We start from the raw sequence: 14,097 nt of genomic DNA on the forward strand, positions 1-14,097 counted from the left end.
AATAAACTTTATTTCATCAACAGTTACAACATAGTAGTAACAATTATGGATGTATTTAGAGGCTGAGGTGCCCAGGGAGCAACTGAGAGAGAATTGGCTGTAGGCTGTAACACATTTTCAATACATTAGATCAAAGCAGAAATGTATCAAAACAGAGAACACCTCATCAACATGGGACCATTTTGTCAGTTAATCATTTATTGGTAAAGCCATTCTGTGGCGAGTTTCAGGAGACCCTGAAAACAATGATTGCTCTGGTTTTAAAGCAATGAAATAGCACCACCAACCTTCACTTCTTTTACCATGCCAGACTAGAGGTTTTGACTAAAGAGCTCCTAAAGCACTGGGTGGATTCAGTGTTCTGAAAGGAAACATAGGCTATACAGAGGCAGGTAAATTGCACACCACAGGGCCCCTGGTAATTTAAGCACCACCAGAGAGAGGACCCAACATACCCGAAGCCTGAATTACGTTGAAGAAGGGACAAGTAATGTTAGGAATAGGGTTCAGTTTTAGGAGTAGTTAGTGTAATCAGTGTTAGGAGGAGGTAGACTTCAGTACCATTTCCCAACTACCCCCCTTCATAGGGGGACACACTTCTATCAGAGCAGAGATGCCCTGGGATGTATTTATAAGTAAGTTTATCTTACCTTACGAATAAGGAGAATATTTTCCTTAATTCACAATGCGTTTCGTCAAACACAGCTGTCTTCATCAGGTGAAATCTTTGTAGCATATAAGATTTTTAAGGGAATCAGAAGTGAAAATAAACTTAGGATATAATGAATTGTATGTGTAGCTCAGCTAAAAAATAGAACATTAGTAGCACAGATGAGTCTCATATTGTTTCCAGTACAGGAAGAGCTAAGAAAGTTTAGTTATCTATGCAAAAGAGCTTATCTGAGCTTTCTGACTAATTTAGTCAGAGAGCAGTGCTCTTTTCTGAAGCACTTAACCTGTCTCTCACTGTTTCTTGTTTAACGTTTTACTGCAGAGCTAATGGTCCTTTGAACTTTCCTGCTCTGTTTCACAAATTAAAATACAGATTATAGTTTGCAAACTGCAAATATTAGAGAATTATGCAAGGTTATATATTAAAAAATGTATATAACTGAAAATAAAAATACGAGACACTTTTCTTTGCTGCTAATGTTCTATGAATTACCCGTACTACACATACAATTCATTGTATCATATGTTTTTTCTTTTCGCTTGAGTGTCACTTTAAAGGATACCTGAAGTGACATGTGACATGATGAGATAGACATGTGTATGTACAGTGCCTAGCACACAAATAACTATGCTGTGTTCCTTTTTTTCTTTCTCTGTCTGAAAGAGTTAAATATCAGGTATGTAAGTGGCTGACTCAGTCCTGACTCAGACAGGAAATGACTACATTGTGACCCTCACTGATAAGACATTCCCCGTTTTATCTCTTTCTTGCTCTCAGAAGCCATTTTCTGATAGTTGTATAGTTGGAATTTCTTATCAGTGAGGGTTTATAAAGAATAAAAGCCTTGCTGAGAATACCCTATGAAGAGATGGACTAGTCCAAAACCTGTCACTTCTGTCAGATTTCTACTGCCTACTGTAAGTGACAGCATTATAGGAGAAAAGTCATTTATGGATCATTTTACTCTGGAAAAAAATTACTTCTTATTTGTATAAGTTAATTTTAAATTTTACAGTTTTTCTCTGTAGTGCCCCTTTAATCTCAGGATGAAAAGATAGATCAGAACTGAAAACCTATCTGAACGTTTGAAATAGGCCAGGCCAGGCCACAGTTATCTGCAGGCAACTGTCTCCAGCATAACGGAAACTCAACATTGATAGATTTATGGAAGCTGACAATGTTATTCAACTTGCCTAGTTCTCATGCTGTTTTTTTCCCTCCAGTAGCGTCTAAGTCACACATCTGCTGTAAGCATTCAGCCAGTGGAGCCAGATTCAGTCAGATCACATGATCTACACATTCTGGGTCAGTAATTCAAAGCATTAGAGACAAGGAATCAGAAAAACAAGCCAGACAAGTAGCTTTATCTAAACTAAAATAAATATGGTGGCCTTCCTATCTCTTTCACTAGAGGTCTAACATGAGCATGTACCCTCAGCTGAGCCATGTTTGGCTGCAGGCCAAGCAGGAGACATGCCAGAAGTGCAGCGGGTGCCCACCTGCTGGGGAGAAATGTGTTATGAAGCTGGCGAAGAAAACAACGTATTTAATTACTGGTATTTGAGAACACAAATGTTTGCCAAAGGTGGAAATACACTTTATATTAAAATGGACCTCCAGTGTGAATTTAACCGCTTGAGGAGCAGAGGTTTATACCCCCCTAGTGACCAGTTGATTTTCTTACAACTCAGCACTTCACAGCTTTAACAGTTTATTGCTCGGTCATACAACTTGGCACCCAAATGAATGTTCTCTCCTTTTCTTGCCACATGGTCTCTGATTGCTGCTGTGATTTATTTATTATTTTTACTTAATTAAAATTATCTTTTTTGTTTTGTTTTTACTAAAACCCCCTATTTTTTGTATCCCCACCCCCCCCAAATCAGCTCTGGACTGCGATCTATACACTATACTACAGCTACATAGGCTTATGATAGGAATTAAATTGTGAGACGCTCCTGGGTACAGTTAAGTGACAAGACAGCGCGCTAGATTGTGGCGCTGTAAAAGTTTGCTTTTTTTTTTAACTTAGAGCCAGGGGTGTAACTAGAAATCACTGGGCCCCCCTGCTAAACTTTGGATGGGGCCCCCTTCCCCTGCACACTGAATAGGGACAGTCTACAGATCTTTTGTCTACAAAACTTTGAATGATTTGTTAACAGTAACTGAGCAGATGCAGTCATTAGAACAACTGTGCAGAGAGCAGAAAGTTTTTTTCTCTCTTTGCCCTTAGTTGTCAGTCTCTCAGGACAGGGCCCCCTGTGGCTTCTGGGCCCCCTGGTGGCTGCATCCCTTGCAGGATCTATTGTTACGCCCCTGATTACAGCCTGCCAGCTCCGAGCGAGCTCTCATTCCCTGCTGATCTTGTGAGGAGCGAGATGACGCCAATCCGCATTAGGCAGACCTGAGAGCGCCACTCTCCCACTGCCGATCAGCGTTAGGCGGTCGGAAGAGGGTTAAATGTTTGGGACACTAATTTACACGTTATAACGAACTACGATAGCCATAATTTCCTTTACTGACCCTCTCCACTCACCATATGCCGTATAGGAAGAAGGCACTGCCCCTGTCATGCAGTAATGCCATGGCATGATTGGGGGTGGGGCCTTCACCTAATCACACTTATATGGAGCAGCGTGGGTTGGGGGGGGGGGGGTGAGAGAAATTACGGCTGTCCTAATTCTTTATAAGATATACATTATATTGAAGTGCTTTGAGTCCGACAGGAGAAAAGTGCAATATAAATGTTATTTGTCTTGTCTAGTCTAGTTAGTGTCCCTTACACTAACTTCAGTTCACACTGAAGGTCCACTTTAAAGTGTGAATGCATCCCCAATGAAACTATGGCCAATTTAGCTGAGTTCAATCTGAAGGAAGTACATGGATGCTGTGCTTTGTCAGTAAATTTGTCAGAGAAATTAAAAAAATGATTTACAATATAGCAAAAGCACCTTATCTAAAATTACATCCTTCAAACACAGAATATCACAGAATAAATTCCCCTCAGAACTATATTCCGCTCTAGTAAAAAACGTAGTTTGTATGTGTAGCATGTCCTGTGCACGGAGCTGGGAAAAAAGGACGCAGGCAGCTAGTGGGCAAAAAGGGCGCCGCTATTCACTCTCATAATAAATAACGTTTAATGGGCGCCGAGCAGGGTAAAAGGGCGCCGGACATAAATAACGTTTACAAACGGCGCCCGGAGATTTTTAATGATTTATAAGTGTGCTTGTGGTGATTTACGTTTATAAAATGCACCCGTGCCGAATAACGTTAATAAAAATACTAAACATATTTATCTTATTTAACTAATTAAAACATTATTTAAAGTTTTATCCCTTACTGTTTGTAAAACATTATTATTCACAAAATAAAGCGATCAGTATGTAACGTAAATTGCAATATATTTTTTGCAGCCACAATTAGTAAAACATTATTATCCACATAATAAAGGGGGGTCTTAGGTTTAGGCACCACCAGGGGGGTCTTAGGTTTAGGCACCACCACGGGGGTCTTAGGTTTAGGCACCATCAGGGGGGGTCTTAGGTTTAGGCACCACCAGGGGGGTCTTAGGTTTAGGCACCACCAGGGGGGTCTTAGGTTTAGGCACCATCAGGGGGGTCTTAGGTTTAGGCACCATCAGGGGGGTCTTAGGTTTAGGCACCACCAGGGGGGTCTTATGTTTAGGCACCACCAGGGGGGTCTTATGTTTAGGCACCGTCAGGGGGGTCTTAGGTTTAGGCACCATCAGGGGGGTCTTAGTTTTAGGCACCACCAGGGGGGTCTTAGGTTTAGGCACCATCAGCGGGGTCTTAGGTTTAGGCACCACCAGGGGGGTCTTAGGTTTAGGCACCATCAGGGGGGTCTTGGGTTTAGGCACCACCAGGGGGGTCTTGGGTTTAGGCACCACCAGGGGGGTCTTAGGTTTAGGCACCACCAGGGGGGTCTTAGGTTTAGGCACCACCAGGGGGGTCTTAGGTTTAGGCACCATCAGGGGGGTCTTAGGTTTAGGCACCACCAGGGGGGTCTTATGTTTAGGCACCATCAGGGGGGTCTTAGGTTTAGGCACCATCAGGGTGGTCTTGGGTTTAGGCATCACTAGGGGGGTCTTAGGTTTAGGCACCACCAGGGGGGTCTTAGGTTTAGGCACCACCAGGGGGGTCTTAGGTTTAGGCACCATCAGGGGGGTCTTAGGTTTAGGCACCACCAGGGGGGTCTTAGGTTTAGGCACCATCAGGGGGGGTCTTAGGTTTAGGCACCACCAGGGGGTTTTTAGGTTTAGGCACCATCAGGGGGGTCTTAGGTTTAGGCACCACCAGGGGGGTCTTAGGTTTAGGCACCATCAGGGGGGTCTTAGGTTTAGGCACCACCAGGGGGTCTTAGGTTTAGGCACCACCAGGGGGGTCTTAGGTTTAGGCACCACCAGGGGGGTCTTAGGTTTAGGCACCACCAGGGGGGTCTTAGGTTTAGGCACCATCAGGGGGGTCTTGGGTTTAGGCATCACTAGTGGGGTCTTAGGTTTAGGCACCATCAGGGGGGTCTTAGGTTTAGGCACCACCAGGGGGGTTTTAGGTTTAGGCACCACCAGGGGGGTTTTAGGTTTAGGCACCACCAGGGGGGTCTTAGGTTTAGGCACCATCAGGGGGTCTTAGGTTTAGGCACCACCAGGGGGTCTTAGGTTTAGGCACCACCAGAGGGGTCTTAGGTTTAGGCACCACTAGGGGGGTCTTAGGTTTAGGCACCACCATTGGGGTCTTAGGTTTAGGCACCACCAGGGGGGTCTTAGGTTTAGGCACCACCAGGGCGGTCTTAGGTTTAGGCACCACCAGGGGGGTCTTAGGTTTAGGCACCACCCCCCCTGGTGGTGCCTAAACCTAAGACCCCCCTGTCTTAGGTTTAGGCACCATCAGGGGGGTCTTAGGTTTAGGCACCACCAGGGGGGTCTTAGGTTTAGGCACCATCAGGGGGGTCTTGGGTTTAGGCATCACTAGGGGGGTCTTAGGTTTAGGCACCACCAGGGGGGTCTTGGGTTTAGGCACCACTAGGGGGGTCTTAGGTTTAGGCACCATCAGGGGGGTCTTAGGTTTAGGCACCATCAGGGGGGTCTTAGGTTTAGGCACCACCAGGGGGGTCTTAGGTTTAGGCACCATCAGGGGGGTCTTAGGTTTAGGCACCACCAGGGGGGTCTTAGGTTTAGGCACCATCAGGGGGATCTTAGGTTTAGGCACCATCAGGGGGGTCTTAGGTTTAGGCACCACCAGGGGGTCTTAGGTTTAGGCACCATCAGGGGGGTCTTAGGTTTAGGCACCACCAGGGGGGTCTTAGGTTTAGGCACCATCAGGGGGGTCTTGGGTTTAGGCATCACTAGTGGGGTCTTAGGTTTAGGCACCACCAGGGGGGTCTTAGGTTTAGGCACCATCAGGGGGATCTTAGGTTTAGGCACCACCAGGGGGGTTTTAGGTTTAGGCACCACCAGGGGGGTCTTAGGTTTAGGCACCATCAGGGGGGTCTTAGGTTTAGGCACCACCAGGGGGGTCTTAGGTTTAGGCACCACCAGGGGGGTCTTAGGTTTAGCCACCACCAGGGGGGTCTTAGGTTTAGGCACCACCAGGGGGGTCTTAGGTTTAGGCACCACCCCCCCTGGTGGTGCCTAAACCTAAGACCCCCCTGTCTTAGGTTTAGGCACCACCAGGGGGGTCTAGGGGTTAGGGATAGGTACAGGGAGGGTTCTGTGTAAGAGTAGGCTTATGTATAGTTTTAGTAAAATTTTAGCAATACTTACTAATGTTTTACAACACTTATTACGAACGTAGTTATATTTATATCATCGTTATAAAGAATATTTTCAGATTTTATTATAAGAACAAACCATAAATGAAGGTTATTCACAATAATATACAATTATAACAATTAAACATATATTATTGTTTTTTTTAATAAACGTAATTATAAGTTTAACTTTTGAAACAGGGAAGATTAACGTTTTCACAATTGCCGATTTCATAAACATGATTTATAATTTTGTAAAACATTATTTGTAAACGAAATATAGCACACTATTTTTATAAACGCTATTAATTATTAATTAGCGTTTACACCCCGCGCCCTTTTTGTCCGGGCACCCTTTTTGTACGTACGCCCTGTGCACTGTCCCAAACCAGCACTGCATTCATTTGACATATAAAGGTTGGTACTTGAAAGTAATATGTGGCTTGTCTTACCAATTGCTTTAGGTAAGATGCACCTACCTGTTTTTACCACATGCCTAGACCATAATTCTATTTAAGACAATCATTTTCACCACAGGAAATGTTCAACTCAATCTAGTTCTTTAAAATGAGCCTTAGTATTAAGACTGAAGAAACACACTTCATAAATTGTTTTATTGTTGTTAGAACTGTACATGCCCCTTTCTTGGTGTGGTGATAAAAGCACTTTCAGTCCTGGCCTGGCCCGGATTTACCTCACAGGAGCCTATAGGCACAGATGTCCTGGCATCTTAGACCTTGCCCTCTATGTACCTAATAACCCCCACCAAACTGTACCGCAAGTGTGCTTGCTGTTTCAGCTGACATTTCTCCCTTACTTCCATTGCCCATCATAGGTAGCTACTACAGGTGCCCCTTAGTATTAGGTAGCCTGAAGTACCCTCAATATTAAAGTGGATCCGAGGTGAACTTTTACTCATTGCATAATTGTGTTCCTTTCCTATTGTTTATAGGGCATTCCTCAAGCCAAATAATTTTTTGTTTTAATACTCTAATTCCCTATAAACTAAATAAACCACGCCCACAGGTTTTCAGAGAGCCTAGGCAGTAGCAAGGGCTCATGGGAGCTCAGTCAGGGCAGGAGAAGGAGGAGGTGTTACTAGCCATTGATTTCAGAGGGAGGAGGGGGATTAGGTTTTTTTCACAGACTTAGTGATCAAGATACAGATAAGCCTGCCTCTGTGTAATGTTTACAAACAACATGGCTGCTGTCATTGTATCACAGGAAGAAATAATCATTTTCTATTAAAGCTGTTTGCAGCTATATTTGCTGTGTAAACTATCTAAACTTTAGATACAATATATAGACAAGTTATTTGTTAGAGTTAGTTTTTCATCTCGGATCCACTTTAAAGGGGAACTTCAGCCTAAACAAACATACTGTTATTAAGTTACATTAGTTATGTTAATTAGAATAGATAGGTAATATAATCTTTTACCCACTCTGTTTTAAAAGAATAGGCAAATGTTTGTGATTCATGGGGGCTGCCATTTTTGTCATGGAGGCAGCCATCTTTTTGGTTGAAAGGAGGTGACAGGGAGCATGAGACACAGTTCCAACTGTCCTGTGTCCTGATAACCCCTCCCAGCTGCATGCGCTAGGCTTCAAATGTCAAATTCAAAATGTAAAAAAAAAAAAAAATGCACCAAAACAGCAGAACGAGAACAACAACATCAGAAATCCCATCATGCTTTGCACAGCATAAGGGGAAAACTGCCCGGTCAGTTTTCTTTTGTGCAGCTAAAAATGAGGCTTGTATAAGAGAAACAAAGTTCTGATGCTGTGAAACTGTTAAAGAAACACCAGGCCTTTTCAGTGCTGCTGAGTCGATTTTTAGTCTGGAGGTTCACTTTAAGTAGCTAGAGGTGCCTCCAAGTATTAGGTAGCTAGAGGAGCCTCAATATTAAGTAGCTAGAGGTGCCCCAGACTGAAAGGAGATCTTGTCAGTGCAATGCCGAGAGCAGGATGAGTAACCTCTCATTTACACTCTCATCAGGACCCTGCATAGGGGAAGAAGGAGGCACTTGAGGTGGGGAGTGAGCTGCCTTTCCATCATCAGGCACCTATAGGCACGTGCCTACAGGGCCCTGGTCCTGGCACTTAGTATTTAATATTGTAACTAAATCGGAATGATGAGGGACATATGCACAAGTGTAGATGTGCTATGCATACATGTACACACATTGCCAGAGCTGGGACAAGGTCCTCCAGCACCCAAGGCTGAGACACCAAAGTGCGCCCCTCCATCCTTCCTACCCCAGCCGTCACACTGTGATTGCTATTAGACTAAGAGGGGCTCCCCAGGCAGGCAGTGTGTTGTTGTTCTTTTGCTGCTTACAATTATGCGTATTTAAAACTCTCAAGAGCCACATCAAGTGGCATTCACTTCTATTCAGGCCCGGGACAAGGTCCTCCAGCACCCATGGCTGAGACACCAAAGTTCACCCCCTCCCCCCTATCCCTCCCACCCCAGCCTTCACACTGGTTGCTATTAGAGTATGTCCTAGGGCTCCCAACCCTTACAACACTTTAATCTCTAGTTACCTGGCTTGCAGTCACTGCCATGTGTCCCCTTTTCTAATTTCTCTATGCTTCAAGCACAATAGGGGGATGATAGATGAGTGAGTTGTGTGCCCCCTCCTACACTGCGCCCTGAAGCTGGAGCCTCTTTCGCCTCTGCCTTGGCCCGGCCTTGCACATTGCCACAGACTAGGATGCTACTTTAACTTGACTTCTGGGCACAGATGCATACAAACACAGCTGAAGTGGGAAGCCTGCTTTAAACTTAAGGTGCCCACTAACTATCATATAAAATTAAGATGCCCATACGATCAGGTAAATTCAATCAGATTGGCAGAAAATAAACTTCCTTGATGTACGAAATTGACTGGAAGCAGTTTTAAAGGTGATCATTTGACGACAATTTAGTCTTTATAATCGATTGTGATGGATATGAAGTACAGATTGGTTTGTTGATGATGATGAAATGATTAATCATAACATTTTATTTCCAATATCATTTATGTGATTGCATGGGCAATTTTCCACTAAAAATTGTACCGTTGGGCATCAGGGTGTGTACACACATCCAAATATGATTGGTCAATTTTACCTGCACAACCCAATGTGAGGGTTCACCTGCACAATCCGTTCATAATATTCAAAATATGTTGGCTCTTATACTATATGGAGGTTAATACAGCATTTCTCAAGCTAGATGAAGAATAGCAGAACTACAATGCCTCGGAAAACTGCTTTGTTAGACTAATTCAGCTCAAACCGCTTTGTTAAAATGATCCAGCTCATTTTTTTTTTTTTACTATTTCAGAAAACGGAAAAGTCTATTTGAGGCCAGTCTGTGGAACCAGGAGTCCTTTGATTCCAAAGTTAGGATCCTGCATCGCATGGTAGTTAATCATTTTAATTATTCCACTGACATATGAATCCAATGAGAATATTAGCAGCAAGCATGTAATGCCAAATGGTCATAATCTAGCTTATATCACCCTGGGCTCAGCCAAAACCTTTTTGTGAGTGGGCTAAAAAAAACCTGGGATACAAAAACCCTTATATACACCATGACTTCCAGCTCTTTAGGTCAGTGGTGGTACTAAACTGGGGCACTCGGGCACTCTGGCACCCCCCCCCCCCCCATGGAAATCACTGTGCCCCTCTCAGTGCCCCCCAACCCCCACCCCGCTCAGTAACCTACAGTTAACTGTTTCCAGGCTTCAGGAGTATACACTGAACAGGATGGGGTCTGTAAAAAAACTCTCCATGTCAGCCCAAGTCTGTGTAGGCATTAAGTAAACCAAGGATCTTATCTATTTTCTATAAATCCCTCACAATCCTTGCAAGAGTCCTTGTAATTAATGTATCTCGATGAAATTTATATTGACAAAAAAATTATCTACCGCCTTCTGATTGTACATTCTAACATCGTCAGTCAACAGGAATAGAGTCTGAAGAAGGCGTACTAGCTGAAAGCTTACTGTTTTTCTTTTAAATTAGGCAATTCATGAAATTATGCTGATTCTAAGCTTCCTGTCTGTAAAATACAAGCTCTAGTCTGCAGCAATACTTAGCTACTAAGATAAGGAATCACACACACAGCGTCTCCCCCCCCCCCCCCCCCCCCTGGCGCCTCTTCCCCCTCCTCTTACTTGTAGAGTAGTGAGACACAGGCTGGGCAAGTAAGGATTAAAGGACAACTGTAACAAGAGGGATATGGAGGCTGCCATATTTATTTCCTTTAAACAATACCAGTTGCCTGGCAGCCTTGCTGGTCTATTTGGCTGCAGTAGTGTTTGAATTACACCAGAAACAAGCTTGCAGTGAATCTTGTTAGATTGGACAATAATGTCAGAAACTCCCGATATGCTGCATGCTTATTCAGGGTCTACAGCTAAAAGTATTCGAGGCAGAGGATCAGAAGAATTGCCAAGCAACTGGTATTGTTTAAAATGGAATAAATATGGCAGCCTCCATGTCCCTCTCACGTCAGTTGTCCTTTAAAGCATGCCAGCCAACAAGCCAAGTACACCTGTAAATGACTTGACTTCCATAATAGCACCATCATTTGGACAATCTGCATTGCTCAAGCGCCTCCCAGTAGTCGTGCCCCCACAAAAAAAACTGAAGCTGGAGTTGTCACTGCTCTAGGTGCCATCTTGTTCCTAAGTATTACTGCTAGTGTTAATTTCAGACAACCAAGGAGCATTAAACTATAGAGTAACCCAGATTTCTAAACCTTTACTGGACCAGTTTTTAGTAATTTTTTATTTTATACTGCACAGTGTCTATTTAATGTTTTTTTCTCTGAATACGTTTGTACTGCTTTTTACAGTTTAACAAATACAGTAATGTAAAATCATTTAGCCAATTCTCCAATACAGCGAGTAAGAAACATATTGAATAATGTCCCTAAATTCTCATCTTCCTGTATGAATTATTAGCTGTCCAGGACAAGAATCCTTGTTTCTCTTTTTTAACAATATAATCTTGTAATTGTAGCAAGCTGTGACTCATCATTCTGGCACATTCTGTAAAGGTGCGTACGTACCTATGACTAATGTTACCCAAAGGGATCGGGCTCCGATCCCCTCAGGCGACATTGCTGAGCTGGGCTGCACAGATGCATGTCAGCTGTGTAGCTGACGACACGCTGTGTTGCTATGTGGGGAGGCGGAGGGACAACAGGGGGCGCCTGCGTGATGTCACGCAGTGGGCGGGGGAGCGGCATACACAATGGGATCAGCCATTGTGGGGGCGAGTTGATCCACATTGCTGATCGCTTGCGGGTTGGGGCTAACCTCTTCCACCCTCCACTAGCACCCAGTGACCTCTCCCCCCCTCCATCAGTTACCTCCCACACACCCACAACTAGCACCCAGTGCCCTCTCCTACACTTCACTAGCACCCAGTGACCTCTCCCCCCCCCCCCCCCCTCCATCAGTTACCTCCCACCCACAACTAGCACCCAGTGACCTCTTTGTCCTCCACTAGCACTCGGTAACTTATCCCACTCTCCATCAGTGACCTTTCCCACCCTCCACATAACCCAGTGACTTCCCCCTTCCCCATGTTACAGACTGTCTTAAGAGAAGCTCACAATCTAAACCTTCTATTGCCATAGTCTACTGTCCTACCATATTATTATATATTTATATAGTGCTGACATCTTCTGCAGCACTTTACAGAGTGCCTAATCATGTCACTGACGGTCCTCAAAGGAGCACACAATCCAATATTGCCAGAGTCCTAGTCTACTGTCCTACCATATTATTACTATGTATTTATATAGTGCTGACATCTTCTGAAGCACTTTACAGAGTACATAGCCATGTCACTGACTGTCCTCATTATTGTAAGTATAATTATTGTATTTAGTATTTATATAGTGCCAACAGCTTCCGCGGTACAGAGTACATTTACGCATTTAGCGTGCTACCCCCTAAAAAAATGTTTTATTATGAAAGGGGAGGGGGAGTCTTTGAATAATCAGCAACAGGGGTCAAATACCCTAGCTATGACGTTGTCCAGCGCTGTGTTGGGTGTCTCCTCTGATCTACCTGACAGCCACTTGCTCTTTGCTGCATACCTCTGGCTCTGAATTAATGTCATGTGATCGGAAGAAGGAGGTATGGAAGCACAGAGCTGCCAGGAAGAACAGAAGAGACCCGACACATCGCGGGAGCAGATAAAAGTTACACTGCTTCACTACTCTGCTATGTGGGGTGAGGGTGTTGCGGGGAAGGTCTCTGTGTGTGTGTGGGTGTGTGTGTGTGTGTTTACCAGCCACTCACGGGGGTTTGTATCCCAAGAGGGGGCTCTATGATAATTTTGCTGGTGGGGTCCAATGGATTTTTGCTGTACCTCCGCTGAAACTGACAATGTTTCAACCAGTAATACAGTCACCGGTGTGCTCCTCTAGATGGGTAGGCAGTGTGTTGTTGTTCTTTTGCTGCTTACAATTATGCATATTTAAAACTCTCAAGAGCCACATCCAGTGGCATTCACTTCTATTCAGACCCGGGACAAGGTCCTCCAGCACCCATGGCTGAGAAACCAAAGTGCACCCCCCCATCCCTCCCACCCCAGCCTTCACACTGGTTGCTATTAGAGTATGTCCCAGGGCCCCCAACACTTAGAACACTTTAATCTCTAGTTACCTGGCTTGCAGTCACTGCTATGTATCCTCTTTTCTTATTTCTCTTTGTTTCAAACACAATAGGGGAATGATAGCTGAGTGAGTTGTGCACCCCCTCCTACACTGCGCCCTGAGGATGGAGCCTCTCTTGCCTCTGCCTCGGCCCTGCCTCTATTTACAGTTTTTTATTACATTCTTTAATTGGGTTTTGGTTTACCTGAGCCCCTGATCTTGGAGAGTGACCAGTGACCACAGACCTGCAAGTATCAGGATATCCAAGTGGGGATGGGTCAGACTCTCCATCCCTGTAGTGCACTCACTTACCAGTGACTCTTTTTGTGAGTATGACTACACTCAGCTCACGTCCTATTCTCAGTGTTTGCTAATACTGCACTTTGAGGCTCTAGGGACTTTTCATTCTTCTGTTTCAAGGCTGTTTCAAGCAGGGATGCTCTGATGTGCCTCATCCACGAATTCGGCAATCCGCGTGGTTGCAAAAAAAAAATCCGCATTCAGCCCCGCCGCATGCGGATTTTCGTCCGCGTCCACGCAACCACGCGGATTTTCTGCCGTGAATGGCGTAATCACGCGTGGATTCCCGCCCGGAGGCGGATTTTCTTTTAACGTTAATAACAAAGCCCCCATACATGCTACAATCCCCCAAATTGCATGGATTATCGAGGTGATAAGGGGCAACATAACTTCAACATAAAAAATTCCCCAATTTTTTGTTTTTTTTTTAAATGGCTTTTAAAGACAAATCACCACTGTAAATGGGGCTATTAATTGGTAATACGTGGTTTTAAAAAGGGATATACGCGTTAAGCAATCAAAGAGGTGAAGGCGAGTTCCAATGGCACTTGGCGGCGAAGGTACCGCTGGAGGCGGATGAGTGGCTGATGCCAAAAAGGCCCCAGAGAGGTTTTTGTAATTTTATTTTTTTTTATTTTTTTATTTTTGCAGCAATTAGCAATGACATCGCAGCAGAGTTGTCAGTGGACACTGG

The 14,097-nt window shown here is 44.4% G+C and overlaps 1 long non-coding RNA gene across 1 annotated transcript in view; it reads left to right on the forward strand.

Annotated features, from left to right (window-relative positions):
* The window catches only part of LOC137532881 (uncharacterized), a 54,932-nt gene that overhangs the window by 6,073 nt on the left and 34,762 nt on the right, over positions 1 to 14,097 (forward strand). The window contains exon 2 of the long non-coding RNA XR_011024053.1: positions 9,771 to 9,849. This is a non-coding gene — a long non-coding RNA (uncharacterized lncRNA). The remainder of the gene's footprint in view (positions 1 to 9,770; positions 9,850 to 14,097) is intronic.

Source organism: Hyperolius riggenbachi, chromosome 9 (assembly GCF_040937935.1).
Source record: "Hyperolius riggenbachi isolate aHypRig1 chromosome 9, aHypRig1.pri, whole genome shotgun sequence".
NCBI lineage: Eukaryota > Metazoa > Chordata > Amphibia > Anura > Hyperoliidae > Hyperolius > Hyperolius riggenbachi.